This window comes from Pseudorasbora parva, chromosome 14 (genome assembly GCF_024679245.1).
Source record: "Pseudorasbora parva isolate DD20220531a chromosome 14, ASM2467924v1, whole genome shotgun sequence".
Lineage (NCBI taxonomy): Eukaryota > Metazoa > Chordata > Actinopteri > Cypriniformes > Gobionidae > Pseudorasbora > Pseudorasbora parva.
The window spans coordinates 15,494,468-15,514,330 of NC_090185.1; the positions used below are offsets into that span (position 1 = coordinate 15,494,468).

The window sequence follows — 19,863 nt, forward strand, 5'->3', positions numbered from 1 at the left end:
ATATCCACCACATTTTGGTTTGATAGTCTTGAGACCTTAAAGATAACTGGTTAAATGTGTTAATTGTCATGCTTATTTGGATTCTAAAACTGCCTCAGATGCCACCTTCAAATAACTGCTGCTGTATTTACTCTGTCACCTTCTATATGATGTTACCTTGCTTGAAAACTTGTTTTCTTTTTGTTTATTCCAGACGGGAGCAATAATCTCATTTTGGAAATATGTCTGCCTGTGGTTGCTGTTGTAATTATCTTAGCTATAGTTGTTGGGTTTGTGGTATATGTATGCAAACGTAAACAACCAAGACAAGAAGGCAAGTATTACCTACAGCTGATATGAGCCTTTTGTGCAAAACTAACTTGATCACTATTGACCATTTTTTTGTTCACAATAATTTTCAATATTTTGGGCCCTATTTTAATGATCTAAGTGCATAATCTGAAGTGTATGGTGCAGGTGCACTTAGGAATCCGAATCCACTTTTGTTAATTTAACAATGGGGGGGGGGGGGACGGTTGGAGCACCAGGCACATGGTCCAAAAGAGTTGTACCTATTCTCTAATGAGTCTTGAGCCTAACGTGCAGTAAACGAATCCCTTTATTCATTCCCTTTAAAAGCCATTTGTGCTCACGACAAAGTAGATCCCAATTTACATGGCGGAATATAGACACCCTCAGCCTGACGAATAATAAGTATCCAATTTTATTCGTCAATACTGCAAATAGGTCATTCTGATACATGCATTTACATTTTTACATTTAATCATTTAGCAGACGCTTTTATCCAAAGCGACTTACAAAAAAGGGGAGAGTAATAGAAGCAACGGAACAGACAAGGCCAAAAACCTGTAAGAGCTGTAAGAAATCTCAATTAATTAGCACAATACACAATTTTTTTTTTTTTTTTTAAAAAGACAGACATCTACAACAAAAACTCACGTCCGCACAGTGCCGAACACTGGATTTTGATAGCTAAGATAGCTACAACCCATTAGGACTAAGGCTGTTGCCCCAGCTGTTGTCGTTAATGCAGATTCAGTGGCCCAATGGGTTGGTTTTGTATTCTAGCTAAACGCGCAGCAATAGCCATCTACAACAAAAACTCACGTACGCAATATACAGAACACTGGATTCTGATAGTTATGATTACTATGTAACATACCCGCCTGAAGGCGCAAATCCGGATGAGAGACGTAGATATGATCCCGGAGTGTACGCTTTTGGTCGTTGCTGTGGTGATCAGTAAGTGCTATTCTGTATTGGTCAAGTGCAAATGGAAAAGATGTGTCTTAAGATGTTTTTTAAGAATGGCTACAGACTCGGCAGCACGAATTGAGATCGGCAGGTCATTCCACCAGGTAGGAACGGTCCAGGAAAATGTCCGTGAGAGCGATTTCATGCCTCTTTGGGATGGAACCACGAGGCGCCGCTCGTTCGCAGAACGCAAGCTTCTGGAGGGTGTGTAAGTCTGAGCAAGTGAATTTAGGTATATTGGTGCCGAGCCAGAGGTTGTTTTGTAGGCGATAACTAGTGCCTTGAATTTGATGCGAGCAGCCATTGGCAACCAGTGCAGTTTGATGAAGAGAGGCGTAACATGCGCTCTCTTCGGCTCATTAAAGACCACTCTCGCCGCTGCATTCTGGATCAGCTGCAAGGGTTTGATAGTGCATGCTGGAAGCCCAGCCAGAAGAGCATTACAATAATCCAGTCTGGAGAGAACAAGAGCTTGAACCAGGAGTTGTGCAGCCTGTTCTGATAGGAAGGGTCTAATCTTTCTAATGTTGTATAAAGCAAATCTGCAGGACCGGGCTGTTGCAGTAATGTGGTCAGTGAAGTTTAACTGGTCATCAATCACAACTCCAAGGTTTCTTGCTGTCCTTGATGGAGTTATGGTCGATGAACCAAGCTGAATGGAGAAATTTTGATGAAGTGCTGGGTTGGTTGAGAAAACAAGTAATTCTGTCTTTGCAAGATTGAGTTTAAGATGATGCTCTTTCATCCAGTCAGAAATGTCTGTCAGACAGGCAGCGATACGAACACTGACTGTAGGATCATCTGGTTGAAATGAGAAGTAGAGTTGAGTGTCATCCGCATAGCAGTGATAGGAGAAGCAGTGTTTCTGAATGACAGAACCTAATGATGACATGTAGATGGAGAAGAGAAGTGGTCCAAGGACTGAGCCCTGGGGAACCCCAGTAGCTAGATTATAAGACTTAGACACTTCACCTCTCCATGACACCCTGTAGGACCTACCAGAGAGGTAAGACCTGAACCACTGGAGAGCAGATCCTGAAATCCCCGTCCTCTTAAGTGTTGACAGGAGGATCTGGTGGTTAACTGTGTCAAAAGCAGCAGACAGATCCAGCAGAATGAGCACTGAGGATTTGGAAGCTGCTTTTGCCAGTCTCAGTGCCTCAGTTACCGAGAGCAAGGCCGTCTCAGTCGAATGACCGCTTTTGAAGCCGGATTGGTTGTTGTCTAGGAGGTTGTCCCTTTCAAGAAACTTAGAGAGTTGATTGAACACAACTCGCTCAAGGGTCTTTGCAATGAAAGGCAGAAGGGATATCGGTCGGTAGTTTTCTAAAAGTGCTGGATTCAGAGAGGGTTTCTTAAGCAGTGGGGTTACCCGAGCCTGCTTAAATGCTGTGGGAAAGGTTCCCGTGTGAAGAGAAGTGTTGACAATGTGAGTGAGTGCAGGAGTGATTGAAGAAGAAATAGCCTGAAGGAGGTGAGTGGGAATAGGATCAAGTGGACAGGTAGTAGGGTGATTGGAAAGGATGAGTTTAGAAATATCTGCCTCGGAGAGTGGAGAGAAGGATGGAAGCGTGTTCGTGTTAGTTGTTGAGATGTGCGTGTCAATTAGTGATGAGGAGAACTGTTTGCTAATGAGAGCTGTTTTGTTGGTGAAAAATGATGCAAAGTCATCAGCTGTAAGAGTTGATGAAGGAGGGGGAGGAGGTGGACAAAGGAGAGAGGAGAATGTTTTAAAGAGTTGGCGAGAGTCAGAGCAATTGTTGATTTTGTTGTGGTAGTATGTTGTTTTAGCAGTGGAGACATTTGTAGAGAAAGAAGAGAGAAGAGACTGATAAAAGGCAAGGTCAGTATTGTTTTTAGATTTATGCCATTTCCTCTCTGCCGCCCTGAGTCCAGAGCGATGTTCACGGAGAACTTCAGACAGCCAGGGGGCAGATGGGGTGGGGCGGGCTGGTCTGGATGAAAGGGGGCAAAAACTGTCTAAGGAGGATGTTAGAGTGGAGCAAAGAGTGTCAGTAGCACTGTTAGTGTCCAGTGCTGAGAACTGAGCAGGTGGAGGGAGTGAAGATGAAACCATAGTGGATAGGCGAGAGGGAGAGAGTGAGCGTAGATTACGCCGAAAGGTAATCTGTGTAGGAGTATGTTTTGTATCTGGAGTCAGTATGAGGTTAAGAGTGATGAGAAAGTGGTCTGAGGTGTGTAATGGAGTAACTAAAGTGTTGTCTGTGGAGCAGTTGCGTGTGTAGACCAGGTCTAATTGGTTACCTGATCTGTGAGTAGCCGTAGTAGATACTAACTTAAGGTCAAATGAAGTCAGTAGAGTGCTGAAGTCTGCAGCTAGGTGTTTATCAAGATGGATGTTGAAGTCGCCAAGCAGAATCAGTGGAGTGCCATCCTCAGGGAAGCTAGAAAGTAACACATCCAACTCCTCCACAAAGTTACCGAGGTGACCTGGAGGACGATAGACCACTACCACATGGATTTTAACAGGGTGAGTAATAGTGATTGAGTGCGATTCAAATGAATTGGCCGGTAGAGACGGTAATGGATCAAATTTCCAATCATTTGAGATAAGCAAACCAGTACCCCCACCCCTCCCAATAGGCCGAGGAGTGTGTGAAAAAGTATAATTGCTTGAGAGTGCTGCAGGAGTGGCAGTGTCCTCTGGTTTGATCCAGGTCTCAGTTAGGGCCATGAGGCTAAGCTGAGAATGAGTCCCAATAGATGAAATAAAGTCTGCTTTGTTTACAGCCGACTGGCAATTCCAGAGACCAATTGGAATAAAGAGTAAAGTAGCAGAGGATGTTAGGATATAGCGCAAATTATTAGGATTACGGCGTCTCGTGCGTACGGAGCGTGATTTACGAGTGCTAGTAGTTATAGTTGAGATTTGAAAGCACATGGTGAAAAGGCCAGATAGGAATTAGAGCCGAACACAAATACTGAAAAGGAAGATGATACTCAAGTGCCTTGCCGGGGTCCTTGCTCGGGAGGAGTTGCACTGGGAAGAGTTGAAGTCTTTACACTCGTTGGTCTTCACACAAGGAGGGCTTCACACTGCCGCTTCCGCTGCCGCGGACTATCACGCTATTTATACTCACTTGAGTATCGTTATTGAAAGCAGCTGGGAACGCCCCCAACAAACTCCCTTCCAACGTGGCAATGACCAAACAAATGCTAACTCAACAAATGCTAACTCCCACACACACCCAGAGAATATACCAAAACTAATAATACACAGCTCAGCACTACACAGACACACTTATCCAACAACAAATGAACAAACAATCAAATGAGAAAAGTTACAAACACTTACAGAGTAGTTGTCTATCAGTCAATTGAATTGCTTCTCTCTAGCCGTTTATGTCATGTAGGCATTTTTATCTTTATGTACACAATAATAATCTTTTACATTGTTTGTGTGCTGCTGCGTTAGCCTGGATGCCAGCCGAAATTAGCCCCGCCCACAACAGTTCGGTCTGGCCTCGCTCCATAGAGGAGTAATTGACCCTTCGCTAAGCCCCGCCCCCCTTAGTTACTGTTGCTATGCCTGTCAAGCTTTCGCGCCTGGCACGTCTATTACAGTATGTATGCGCCGGTGTCAGTCATTTCCGAGGAGATAATTAGCCATTTCTGGCGAACAGGGGAAATATCTGAGAGAGAAAGAAAAAAGGGACTGCAGTATGTATTTGCGGGATATATCCGCGACATATTATGCAACCGATTACAGAATAATTTCAATAAAATTGAAGCTAAAGCCTATGGTCTCAGCACAATCAGCAGCTGCCTCATATGTATGTTCATGCACAACAGGGTAAGTAAAATGAGAAAAATTATCGAATAATTATAAATCAAACAACTTATCAATAAATCTTGTGGAATAAACACAAGACATTAGCCTGAAAACTTTGCAATGATTCTCCGGCTTAACGTTATATTTAGCGCGCCGGGCTACTGCTCACATGTCGTGTGTCTATAATCTACTCCTTGGACCTGGCACTTGCCTGAGATTCTGACCTGAGCCATTCATCAAAAACCACACATTTACTATATGGGGAGGCTGCAGACCTGGAGCAAGACAGTTCTACGGCCCAGACAGTTTTACGCCCCTGTTGTTCCTGACGCGACCAGTAGGGGGATATACGGCGAAATTATTAATAAATCCTGAGGCTCGAGTTATAATGTCCATTGACGTTGACTAATTACGTGTTTTTTGTGAATGTATAAATATTGGCGTTGCATTAATTCAGATAGAGTGTATGGCTGTACGACTTGATGCGACTTATGACGATGGTCTTAATTTGCACACATTTTGTCTAAACAAAACTACAATACAAAACTAATAAATAAAGCTAAGACAATTCTTTTTATAGTCTATATACTGCATCATATGTAATAACTTGCATCAGTCAAAAACCTCATGTATTTTCAGATTGTTGAAGCAGACGTAGGTGTTTTTGTTAATCCTGACAACATTTAACGTTGTGAATGGGGTCTCACACACACATGTTGATTCAAGGCTGGTATTTCTTACCTTCAGTTTTACGTTTTGGGGAAGGAAAAAAAATACACCATCTGTCCAAACTTTTAGGATTGGCATTAGATTTGCACAATCCATACGCACAGATTTGCATCGGCATGTTTCCCTCGCTCGAAAGCTTGACAGACCTTCCGTGCCTAGTTACGGTTGCTAAGCCACGATTGGCCTGTGGTGGTATTCGGGCGTGGCTTAGCGAAGGGTCAATTATCTCCGAACAGAAACTGTTCGGACCAATCATCAGGGTGGGCTTTACACGATAACGGACAGATGATAAACAGTACCGTAATCATGCACGTCATCAAAGGGGCTTGGATTATATTTGTTTGAATCCTAAACGGAGAGCTTGTTTGTATATGCATTCACCTTCACTATTTCTCTTTTAAATGATGATCATGTTGGGTAAGTACTCTGTGTATCATTAAATTATTTTTTTCTTATACAACACCGACAAAGATCGTTTATTCCAGCACGCGTGCAGACAGGGTTGCCAAGTTTTTACAACAAAACCTGCCAACTACTAGCCCTAAACAATAGCTTCTCGTGGGGGTTCTCCGGAAAAAATGAACACACCTCGTTTTCAGATGCGCACCAATGGTGCAAATCCATTTGCTTTGCGTGGTGAAGGACAGGAATATAATAACTGATTCAGTTTAACAGAGGTGAAACTTGCAAAAAACACTTGTGTTGCCAATGGCACTGCATTATGCTTAGTCTGTTCTCCTTTGTAATTTTGCTTTTTGTATCATCATCCTCATTAGTAGCTTTAGGCATCACATAATTATACTATTCAAAGAGTAGATTTTGATGAGAACGTACAGAAGTGGATAACGAATGTAAGTGTAAATGTGGAATTAAAGCTTGCCAGTCACAGTGGAAGCTCTCATGATCGCTCTGATGAATGAATCTGTGTGTTTAACAGAGGCTGGGAGTCAAACTGAGAGAAGTGAAAATTCCACACCAGGTTAGACAAGAAAACACACTCAATGACAACCATTTAATACAAGTACATTTTAATTGTACATTGAAAATATTCCTTTTTTAACAGAGGCAGCCAATAATGCCACAGACAGCAATTCTGACAATGAACAACAAGATTGGATTAAAAGATCATCTTCCACAGATCCATTACAATCCATCCCTTTGTGCTGCAAATAGACATTTACAAAGCACAAACAAAATCCTTTTACGTTTTTATGTTTACTATTGTGCACAAATTTCAAATAACAATGCCTCTTATATGGAGTTAAGTACGGAAGCTTATTGCATTCACTTGAGAAAAAAAAAATCTACTCTTTTCTGAATTAATGACTTAAATATCTCAGAATTATGAGATAATTTTTCATGAATAATTTTTTTTGCTCTGTTTTTCTGAATTAATGACTTAAATATCTCAGAATTATGAGATAATTTTTCATGAATAATTTTTTTTGCTCTGTTTTTCTGAATTAATGACTTAAATATCTCAGAATTATGAGATAATTTTTCATGAATAATTTTTTTTGCTCTGTTTTTCTGAATTAATGACTTAAATATCTCAGAATTATGAGATAATTTTTCATGAATACATTTTTTTTGCTCTGTTTTTCTGAATTAATGACTTAAATATCTCAGAATTATGAGATAATTTTTCATGAATACATTTTTTTTTTGCTCTGTTTTTCTGAATTAATGAGATCCCTCAAAATCCAGCCAAGAACTCTATTTTAGCTGGATTGCATGGAAGTAAACATGTCCCGCCTTTCAAATTTAATCCGGATTTATTTTACTTTGGGTTTGAGACATTGTCTTTAAGTAATAAAAATTGTATTGTTTTTAGTGCATCAACTTTGTGCAGACAGCTCATGACAGCAGAAATGAACATTCTGATCTGCTTGACATAGCTATTGCACTCCATGGGGATCCAGTATTTTCAACAATTGCCTGATTGTCTCTTGTGTCACCACGTAGCCAGCCTGAATGCATTTCAGATGCATCATCTTAACACGATCACATAGTAATGCGTATCAATAGTACGAGTGTGAAATCGTGTCTAATGTATATCGTCTGGAATGTATATTGTGTGGAATGTTTACTGAGATAATACACGTGCTACACAGTCTTTCGCGTGCATGCATATGACATGCTCTTGAGTAGGTTGGGGATGGTGGGATGGGGGTTCGTACGTATAATATGCCATAAAGTGCGTATAATAAGCACGTGAAAAACTGTGTACCATATGCACACCAAAACTCATTTTAGCGTATACATTCCACAAGATTGCACACTTATTTATACTACTATTTATACGAATTTTCATGAGATCGGCTGTCTGCACAAATTTGAAAGGCGGGACATGTTTACTTCCATGCAATCCAGCTAAAATAGAGCTCTTGGCTGGATTCTGAGGGATCTCATTAATTCAGAAAAACAGAGCAAAAAAAAATTATTTATGAAAAATTATCTCATAATTCTGAGATAATTAAGTCATTAATTCAGAAAAACAGAACAAAAAAAATATTCATGAAAAATTAAGTCATTAATTCAGAAAAACAGAACAAAAAAAAATATTAATGAAAAAATATCTCATAATTCTGAGATAATTAAGTCATTAATTCAGAAAAACAGAACAAAAAAAATATTAATGAAAAAATATCTCATAATTCTGAGATAATTAAGTCATTAATTCAGAAAAACAGAGCAAAAAAAATATTCATGAATAATTATCTCATAATTCTGAGATAATTAAGTCATTAATTCAGAAAAACAGAGTAGATTTTTTTTTCTCAAGTGAATGCAATAAGCTTCCGTAATAAGCTTCCGTAGTTAAGCATTCAAATGACAAGTAATAATTATTTCAGGTGATTACAACAAAAGTCATTACAACAAGCTATTGATTATCCCATCTGCAGTGACTGTCTGCATTTTGCACATATTTCTCAGCAATGCTGGAATGCTTATTTTTAAGCATTATTTTGTAATGTAATGCTTTTTTGTTTGTTAGCTTTTTTGTTTCACAAATGTATGTTGTAGATATAATCACATGTATACATGTGTATATACAGTATATATATACTGTGTATGCAAAGTCAATAAGGCAAATACTGAGATTGATTTTTTATCACTGTTTAGTACATCAAGGCACTTTAAGTCTTTTTCATGTTAACCTTTTTAAAATGTTCCGCTGATTTTAGTGATTGAAATACTGCAGGAAAATAAAATATGCTGTTAAATGTTTACCCAGGAACATGTTTTACTTGGCAAAAATCACAGGCAATAATGTTTATGTTGGTTTAGCTTAACATTATATTCTTTTGGGGAGTAAAAGTTGTAGTTGCATGAACTTAAATGTAATAAGTAGGCATGGTTTAACTTAAAGAGTACATACTCACACACAGGTTCTGCCAATATCATGTTAATCTTGAATGCTTAAAGAGATTTTTCATATCTTTATATCTCCAAAGAGTCTTTAGTTTTATCATATTTATAAAAAACAAACACGCTGTACCGATTCTTTCCGAAAACAGCCGAGCTCGTGCCGGCATGCAGTGGGCGGAGCTAAGGAGAGCACACACACACACACACACACACACACACGATTCATAATGGCATTAATACTTCCAATTCACTATATGTTCGTGTTGTGTACACTTACACGCAGATTGCCAAAAAAACAGACATTTGATGCGGATTTACTCAGTTTTGACTCATGACCGGAAACATACAAACACACTTGCAGAACTCCGCTGCTGCTCCAGGAACACAAACTGCATCCAACTGTTTCCTCAATGCTGAGTTATATGGGAAGCTCAGCAAGGTTATCTTTCCCTTAGCCTAGAAATCTAGACGCACCCTAGCGGCAGCAAATCTAATCTGCCGCGAGTGTCGTCTAGCAACTCTCAATACACTTCTGAGCTGTAAAAGCCAAACTCTGGTCAGCCCAATCACATTGTGTATAGAGTTGGTGGGCGGGGCCATAATGACGACGGCTGAGTTGCGTTTGTGTGCTTCTAGTAAACACAGAAACTGGCGAACGGCGGTCTTTCGAATCAGCTTTGACCGCGACTCTGGAAGACTTGGGAGTTAAGCTTTTCTCTGAGAAAAGAACAAAGAACGGCACTGAAGTTATTCTTAAAAAGGGAAGATGTGTTCGGAGTTTTGCCGACCGGATACGGCGAAAGTTTAATCTATCAACAAGTTCTGCTTCACCTTCGTTGCTCTGGTTGGTGTAGCGCTATCCTATCGCGTGCAGAGGGAGTTTGAAAGACAACCGTTTATCCCGGTTGATAATTCAGAAACGTATTTGAATGAAGGAGTGTATTTGGCACAAAAATACTCTGTCATACATCCAACACATTTTTTGAAATGTTGCCAATGTTTAGCATGAGAATCCAAGTAAGAATGCATGAACTAGCATTAGACCCCCCCTTTGACATATAAATCACATCTGAAAGTTACAAAACATAATATAAATAACATGTTTACCAAAAAATAAGTTAATACAACTTAGATTGCTGCCTCAATTTTTCAGTGTCCAATAATGCAAACTGCAGTAAACAGAAGCGATAAGACAAAATGCCTACTGCAATTATCTTAAATAGGCTCTATGAACTCATGCAGTTGAAGTTCAAGCACATTTCAGGGTGGGGTTTTTTTTTTTTTTGTAATTTAATACATTTCAGCATTGATTATTTCCTGGTGGCTGCATGAAACATGTTTTATTTTGTCTGATGAAACGGTTACATTCTTTCATCTAGTTTGCACGCTTTAACCTGTGACTGTTTGATTCGACTTGTTTTCCAGATATCCGACTCTTCATTTTCCTGCATGTTTCAACAGGTTAAAGGTGCACTAGAATGAGTTGAAACAATATGTTGAATTGTTCTCTGATATCTACATAGAGGGTGTGTGGCTTATTTAAGGGCAAAAATTGTCCAGATACAGTCTTACAGGTCCATTTACAACCCTATAAACTGTCCCTAGGATGTAGTGCTCTGTTTTTGCCTTATTTGGAAGGGTCATGAATATTAATGTTGAGCTCTGCTCTGATTGGCTTATTTCAGCAGCTCACAGCTGTTCAGCGAAGCGGCTTGTGAGTCCTGACAGAACACAGACAGACTGAATGACACTTTAAGCAAAACATCTCAAATGGAGATTGATACAATGCAGCTTACTTCTTTATTGATGTTTTCGGATCATCTTGTTTATTGGTGTTTTCAGATCATCATTGGTGGATGCTGCTCATTGGTGGTGGTAATCTTCCTCAACCACCACCAAAGAGCAGCATCCACCAATGCTACACTGGGAAAAAAAAAAGAAAACAGAAAATGGACTGGTAATTTTCTGCCAGTACATTATCCAGTAATTTTACGGACATTTCCGTTGACCCTTAAAACTCAAACTAATGCAATGTGTAATTCAAAATACAGGAAAAACACCTGTAAAAAAACAATACGGAAATTTCCTTCATATTTATACAGTGCGTTTTTCCCTATTTTTACAGTTTTTTGTTTTTTTTTATAGTGTATGCTATCTTCAAGATGTTAATTTGTTATATTCTATTTCATAAGTATGGTTAAAATATGAAAAATATATTAAAATATGATGAATGTTATGTGCCTTCAGTCCTGGTGACCATTGTGAGACATTTCTATTATGTGTTTTTTTTTTTTTTTTTTCTCATTGGGAAAGAAGTCTGAAGGTGTTAAAAAAGCAAGGAAAATATAAAGAGGCCGGCACTAGTAAAATCCATTCGGACGGGTGGGGCTCTTATGGATGGGAGTGTAATTTTTAGGCGCATGCTTTACACTGCAGGACACATTCATACACACTTGGACTTTTGAGCAAGAAAATGGATCACTCGTGTCTACTGCTCTGTCTTTCCTTATGGCTCTTCAAAGGTATTTATAGATGTTCATGATTTCTCTATTTTGCTGCTGTGGTAAAAACAGGAATCTTTTTATTAATTTTTTTAGTTGTGTCTCTGTTAATCTGTGTTTCAGGTGTTGATGCAAATGAACTGAAGTCAGTCTCCGTGAGAGAGGGAGAATCCATCACTCTTAACACTGGCACTAGAATAGGAAGACGTGATCACATAATGTGGACGTTTGGATCCAAACACACCTCAATTGCTGACATTTTTTCTGACGATAATGCTCATAAAAATTTTATTAATTATGAGAGTTTTGGAGACAGACTAGAGGTGGACTATACAACTGGATCTCTGACCATCAGGGACATCAAAATCATGGACTCCGGACTTTATTATCTAAATAAAATCCTTCCTACCAGAAGAACAGTGTCAACAACATTTAACGTGACTGTCAATGGTGAGTGTTGGTGTTGGACATGTTATAAAAAAATAAATAAAATGGTTGTAGAATTTTAGTTTTGTCTGCTTGATTTGTGGCCACCGAGGTGAATGTACTGTCAATATGTATGTTTTGGACATGACAGTAGGTGTTAAATGTTTTACTATTGTATTTTACAGGTTCCTTGCACACCCCTCTCAGGAGATACCCTGTGAACTGTTCATCAGAAAGATCATCGTTGACATATTTTTTTATATTTTTATTTTCTTTTACTTTTTATTAATTGGCGACATGCAACAACATGGGAAAATTCTTGGAAAGGTTGAACGGGATCATAATGACATTGCATTAGGGATGGGTCAGTGTGTGTAAAGGGTGTCACGGCCACCCTAAAATATGATTGCTGTCCCCACTAGGTCTTCCAGCAATGAAAGCTTCAGCATAAGTTCTGCCAGGAAGACTTAATTGTTACGTCACTTCAACATTGTACCTATCCAATCACATTCTTATACTGGTGTATATAAGATCTTATACTTATACTTACTCATGTTTGAGTTCGCAGATGCTGACACCCCAATTCACCGCTATCCTCCCCACCACCTCCAAGTTAAATCCATCCCGGCTCCACCCCACCACCACCAGGAGGGTCCCTTCCATACCTCACGGCTGCGCCTCTGCCTTCGTCTTCAGGCAGGACATGCAGAGTCCGTACCCTCAGATTGCGAGCTACAGACGGGGCCTATGCCAAAGTACTTTATTGCTTGCTGGATTATTAATAAATGGATAATTGTCACAAGTATTTATTCTCCCGAGTCTTTCTGTCAGAACTATTGGGCTAGAGTACTGTCAATCAGTCAATTCTGATATGCCGTTGGATCAGAGTAGGCCTAGTGTGAATTACTGTCTGACTGTTGCATGTAAAGTTCGCTTGTGCTCAACACCATTACTTTAAAGAGCTCAGTCAATGCTTTGGCAAGGGAACACTTTTTTAACCACACAAAGCCTAATTCAAAGGCCAATTAAAAAACCAGTAAAATAGTTTTTTAGGGCCGTATTTGTGGCAGTCGTATTTATGGCAGATATCGTAATATTGCTCTGTGTGTATTGTAAAGCATTTCATGACGAGCAACCGAGTGTGCAATTTTGGCTCTATAAAGCTTTCTTATCTAGGCTTTTTTGCCAATGAAAATATTTAATTAGCATCGAACTTTTAACATCAGCTCACAAAATCCTGATTAATGTGTGATGAATCAGGAAGCCATTATAATGATGTTTGAACACTAAGTGAATATAAATATTATCTGATGTTATTTAGCTTTTAACTAATGTAACCATTAGTTTCAATGTAATCATTGTAATTGTAATCATCATTTATAAATCAATAAACTTTAACTTTGTTTTTTTGTTGTTGTTTTTTTACTTTAGCAAGATTTCTGATCATCACTATGAATAACATCTAATGAACACAAGGTGGCAGCAACGTTTTAAAATATTTAAACTTAAATTTAGACTAAAAGCGTTAAGCCTGCAGGCTCCTCTTGGCGAGTGGCATTAAAGAGAACGCGGGGGTGTTTGTGACGGTGGCGGGAAATTACAGAGCGGTTTCCCAGGTTCCAAGATTAGGACAGCCCCTTAGCTGATCTTACTATACTTGAAAAAGTAAAATATATCATAATGTGGCACATGGTGCACGTGTAAACAGCTTCTACATCACATACATTTGTATTATGATTCACCTACTTTATAAAATGGTTTAATCTGAGGCAACGCCTCAGTAACGGCTAGTGAGCGTTTCTACTGTTTAGAGAAAAGCTTTTGAGTGTTTAGTAGTGAAGCAGGACTCAGTGAAAAACAAACCATGCTTTTAAAAGGAAAGACGCCACTTGTTGTCAGAGAAACGTTAAATAGCTACTAAGTGGACTTTTTTGGCATTTATTTACATTATTTATTTTTTAAATTGTTGAATAGTTTATTGGTAAACAGTAGGATAGACTATTTAAAGAAATAAGTGCTTGAAAATAGTCAAGAAAGCCTGAGTAGCCAATGTTAAAGTGATGGTTCACTCAAAAATTAAAGTTAAATTAAAGTCATAATAATAATAATTTGTTGCATATATATAGCGGTTTTCTAGGCACTAAAAGACGCTTTACATAGAAGGGGGAATCTCCTCAACCACCACCAATGTGCAGCACCCACCTGGATGATGCTACGGCAGCCATATTGCGCCAGAACGCTCACCACACACCAGCTGATTGGTGGAGAGGAGACAGAGTGATTATAGTCATAGTCATACTCACCTGTATGTACCTGTTGTTGTTCCTGTATGGCATTCTTATGTCTGTAGAACACAAATGAAGAAATTTAGACAAATGGCTTAGTGTTTTTGTTCGTTTCCATACAGGGGAAGTCGATAGGGACCAAAACTGTTTGGTGACCAACATTTATTAGTCCAGTCATGCCACCATTTATACTGCGCTTTTTATGATATAGATTTATGATCAAAGCACCTTTACAGTGATAACAGGAAATTAACGGCAGAGAGTTTTTTTGGCTGTGCATCCGCCACTTACACAACACTATTTTTAACTAAAAGAGAAAACTTGAAATGTGTTCTGGACGTTAATTTGCATGGCAACAGTGTTTGTGACTTGAGAACACCAACTTTGAAATAGTTTTGAAACGATACCATAATCATCTTCGTGTAAACTTCAAAACATGTGAATCTGTGAGAATGTGGCGGCATGGCGTGTTTAGTCTATGGGCAAGTGCATTTGAATACGGATGTGCGCAGACATGTAGTTTTTCTTTACACAATGACTGCCAAATAGGGATGGCTCGATACCACAATTTTGGCTTCGGTATGGTACCACAATCTAATACCGAATTACCGATATTAAATCGATACCACACGGTCTGATATTAGCGCGGGTATATTGCGCAAGAATGAGTACAATTATGCAAGTTTTGAGTTTATAAAGTGGAAAATCACCACAAATGTTTATTAGTAAATTAATTAGCAAAGCTTATCACATCAAATCAGTCATTTGAAAACTTTCTTGTGAGAAATAATTGCAGCAAAAATCTCTCAAAATTAGCAAATTGCTTCTGGGTTCAAAAGACAACAGTTACAGGAGACGATCTCATAGCACGACACACACTCCTGTAACGTAACGTTAGAGCTCGCACATTACAAATTAAATTTCCTTTAACAGTCAAATACACAGAATTATGTAAAAATGTCCGTCTTTAGTGAGTATTCACATAATTACAGGCGGTTGTGTCTAACGCGAATGTAAATAGTGCAATAGTACGCATGCAAATATAATGAGATCTAAATGTCATTGGTTGAAACGAAAGCTGGAGATTTTGTGATATTCGATCTTATGTTAGGCTGTGTATGTGCGTTGATCAGTGTAAAAAGAAAATAAATGTCTAAATGAGATGGTTTGAATGATCCACTGACCTGTCGATCTCTTCAGAAGTCAGGATAGTGACAGATGCTTCTTGGCTAGGTTTGATGGTTCTTCATCAGTTTTATAAGCAAAGTAATTACAAATTCCACTTCTAGGCTACTCCTCCCTTTATTAATTCGTTTTGGGCATCTTGAGTGAGATTCAACTGCTTTATCCATTTTGTTCGTCTATGTTGTTGTCATATTTGCCGGTTGTTTCGGGTCAGCTTGGGTAGCGCGCTGCCATCTAGTGGTGAACTTCGGAAAAGCAGCATATACAGAAATGTGCAAAATCATGATATCGTACATTTTTAAATAAAATATATACCGGTATTTTTCCTGTACCGGTATACCGCGCATCCCTACTTCCAAATTACATATGCATAATACAGCGTTTGTAGTCGTTTCCGATAATTTCGATAACGTTTTCATCTGTCCAAAGGGAAAGTGAAGTTAAGAAGGCCTTCACAGTGAAGAGTCTATCTGACACAGTCTCTATACAGACACTTAAAGGGGGGGTGAAACACTCAGTTTCAGTCAGTGTCATGTCAATCTTGAGTACCTATAGAGTAGCATTGCATCCTGCATATCTCCGAAAAGTCTTTATTTTTTTTGATAATTATATAAGAAAGATGCGCTGTTCCGAGTCTTTCCGAAAAAAGCAGAGCGGGTGGGGGCGTGTCGTGTGAGCGGAGCTAAATAATGACGTGTGCGCGTCGCTGTTATTGTGTTGAGTGCGTCGTAAAGCTGTGTCATCCCTAACAGCGGGAAAAAAACTTTATTCAAAATAAAAATATGGCTTTTAATCAGATACAGCCATACATCTATGATCCGGAATCAGACCCAGAGGCTGCAGTTGAACAGGAGCAGCAGCAAAAACGACTAGAGCAGGACGTCTGTATGTGGTACAAGTTATACACTAACTATATAATATGCTTAGCGGCTTGTGTTATTTACATATTTATACTTGAATTATATCGTCGTATTTTTGTCTTTGAAGGTGTACATGTGGGAAGTGCAGTTGTGCACGTGTGTGTGTGTGTGTTTACGCGTGGTTTGTGTAGACAATTGTAACGTTAGTAAGCGGACTGGTTTTGCACCGCAGGCTAGTGTTTACATAGAAAGACATGGAATAGTAGCGCATTTGAATGAAGAAGCGTGCTTATTTAGTTCAACATATTTCCCCCCTCTTTGTGTATTGTTGTTTGGAGTGCTTTTACAATACACAAACATAAAGTTACACATATAGTGGCCAGCTAAACAAATGTACACGCACTACACATCGCATGCTCCATTGATCAATTAACTATACGTGATCATGTTTGGGCTACTTGATGAGCATAGGCAAAAACACAGACATTTGAAGCAGTCTTACTCACAGCCTGCGGTTCTAACGTTGGGACCTTTATCGTTGGGACTGCTCCATCCTTCAGCATTAGGCGATCGGAAAATCCGGCGTCGAGCTGGGCCTTGTTTATGAAACAGTCGGCACCGAAATGCAGTGAACAGACATAAACCTTTGCGCAACTCAGTTGCTGATCCGGAAAAGCAAATTCCATCCACTGTTGCCTTAACGCGGGGTTTTTTGGCAATCTGTACAGGATTTTGGTACAGCAACCAAAAACACACTTTTTTGGTGACATTGTTAATTTCTTGAAGTCACATCACCTGTGCAGCGCAGCCTACGAGCCCCGCTTTGATGGGCGTAGCCTGTTGCTTTCGCTCTCTCTCTCACGCTTTTCCTGTAGAATTGCCCGTACGGCCCATACAAGGAAATTCCGACCTTTTAACGTCAAGTGGACCCATGATCGCAAAAAACTTGCTGAAACTTATGACAAACCGGAAGTAGTATTTTTGACAAAGAAATACTCCCATCAAACGTCCACCTTAACTTTTGAAACTTTGTCTATGTTTAGTATGGGATTCCAAGTCTTTAACAGTGTAAAAAGATCAGTATGCATGAAACAGCATTTCACCCCCCCTTTAAGGGATGCGTTGCGGTCGTGTCCAGGCACCAGTCCACCATCTGATCTGGATACGGCCTGGATTCGGCAGACTACTGTAAACCTCGGGTTAAACATAGAGTCTAACATTAGCGTAGATGCCAGTATTTTTATGATGTTAGGAGTACATCAGGTGTTATGGGAAGTGTTCCTGGTTCCCGCTGACCTAGTATGCAGCCTAACAATCATTTAACTGATTTGAATAATATGAATTGATAATGTTCTATGCGTATGCCAGGTTAAAATGTGTTTTTAGTCTAGATTTAAAATGACTATGTCTGCTTCCCGAACAATGCTAGGAAGACTGTTCCAGAGTGTAGGTGCTAAATAGGAAAAGGATCTACTGCAGTTGATTTTGATAACGGTATTATCAACTGGCCAGAGTTTTGAGACCGCAATAGACTTGAAGGACTATAATGCGTTAGTCTCACGTAGCCAGATCTTCAGACTGACGGCAGAAGGTCTGGACTCCATCGCAGCTTTTATCGCCCAAGAGGACATTTGACTGACACGCAACCAATCGCAGTTTGTTTTGTTGCGTCATGTTTAGAGGCATAAAAATGTAAAGTCGATGTCACTGCGATAACACCGGCGTTCATCTACAAATTATTCATTCATGAACATTGTTCAAGTTTACTGCAACAATGGAGCTGCCAACCTCACATAATTGGGAAATCGCAGCGTTAAGTTGATCCTGGTAAGCGCGCACTGTCAGTTGTAAACACAGCGGCATTTGGAGTCGCAACATTTGTTTCTATAGGCGGACTGTTTGGCGGACACCATCTAGAATTCAACCAATTAGATGACGACTTCCAAACTTCGGAAGTGTTTACAGTGTTTACAGAAGTGTGTCCGTGGGTGTGACGTCTGAGGCTGAGAGTTATAATGCGTTAACAGCTTGTTCAAATGGGGAGCTAGACAATTTAGTGCTTTGTAAGTAATTAGTAAGATATTAAAATGTATGTGATGTTTAATATACAGGTTTGGAATGAAATGAGTGTGACAGAAGTTTTATTTTTATGTGAAATTCCCTTCAAATTGACAATTTGTGTTCTTTTTTTGTGTCTCCTAAGCTTGAAGTTTTATGGCTTGCGTCAGAACCCTTAGGCTGCTTCCTGTAATTTCAGATGAAGCAGCTGCACTTTTTTTTCCATGGAAATTCCCCCAGCTCCTTCTTCCCCTGTGTTGAGATAAACACCACACGCAAGACTGGAAGAGAGGGGGAGGGTAGTGAAAGAAAAGAGATCCTTTGATAGATCCTTTTTGAATGTGTCAGTCTTTGCTGGGAATTACAACTCTGTGTTTTAACATACTGTATTATTCCCTTGGTTGAAGGTGTGTTTTCTTTGAACAGAGACCTGAAGTCAATATTTGTAGAGGAAAGGACAAACATGGTAGACTGCACTTCACTGTCACAGGAAGTTGGGTCTTTTTAAAGCCCTCTGTCACTTAACATGGTCTGTCTTGAGACCTCTGACACAGGATGCGGTTTGGTAAGTGAAACAGTGACAGATCAAGATATGAAACATTTATTTACATGCACGTACTGATCTGCAGTTTCTCCTGTACCTCACACAGATTTCCTAATATTCAGTTTCATTTTTGATAAGGCGGGATGAATGGCATCTCCAACACAAAGACATCTGACGGATCCGTTAGAGAACAAGGAAGTGGAATATTTGACAGGAAAAGAGGAGGTCTAAAAATGAGGAACTGGAGAATGATTTATAAGCAAAATTTGAAGACCGAACCCCTCCTCCATTACAAAATACACTGGTACTGAGCATTGGAAATATCAGGGAATCCCACTTTTTAAAACAAAACAAACCCTACATATCATGAACATTTTGAAGATGTTAAACAGACCACTGGAGACAGATCAAGTTACAGAGCACCTCCCTTAGACTTCCATTAACCAGGCCAACATCCTCTTACTGTAATCGATGCTCTCGGTTTATGAGGTAGCTAATCATTAGAAATGGTAAATGAGTGTGTAAACACTGGCAGACCCGGAGGGTCTGTTGCCCATGTGACACAGAATGCAAAATCCCCCCCATCCTTTGTGTTTTATGTAATGCTGATCTATCACAAGGCAAACAAAGGTTGTCAACGATATCAGATATCACTGGCCATTTGGGAGCTGTAACTTGGCAACCATGACTCGACCAGTAAGGTAGGCAAAACATAAAGTGGTAAAACACGGAAGCTCTTTCTCTGTCTGTTTAGTGACAGAAGCAAGGTCAGGCTGAATCATTGTGATGACTAAAACAAATTAAAACAAGGGACATTTTGTGTAAAAAGATCAAATCTTGCAACGGCAGTGGAGTT

The 19,863-nt window shown here is 39.4% G+C and overlaps 2 long non-coding RNA genes across 2 annotated transcripts; both read left to right on the forward strand.

Annotated features, from left to right (window-relative positions):
- The first annotated feature begins 67 nt into the window (after positions 1-67).
- Positions 68-7,021, forward strand: LOC137039441 (uncharacterized). The gene is made up of 3 exons (XR_010897653.1): positions 68-313; positions 6,714-6,755; positions 6,840-7,021. It is a non-coding gene; the product is annotated as an uncharacterized lncRNA (long non-coding RNA).
- Positions 7,022-11,534: 4,513 nt separating this feature from the next.
- Positions 11,535-13,382, forward strand: LOC137039442 (uncharacterized). Its single transcript, XR_010897654.1, has 3 exons — positions 11,535-11,670; positions 11,773-12,099; positions 12,261-13,382. It is a non-coding gene; the product is annotated as an uncharacterized lncRNA (long non-coding RNA).
- The last annotated feature ends 6,481 nt before the right edge of the window (positions 13,383-19,863 follow it).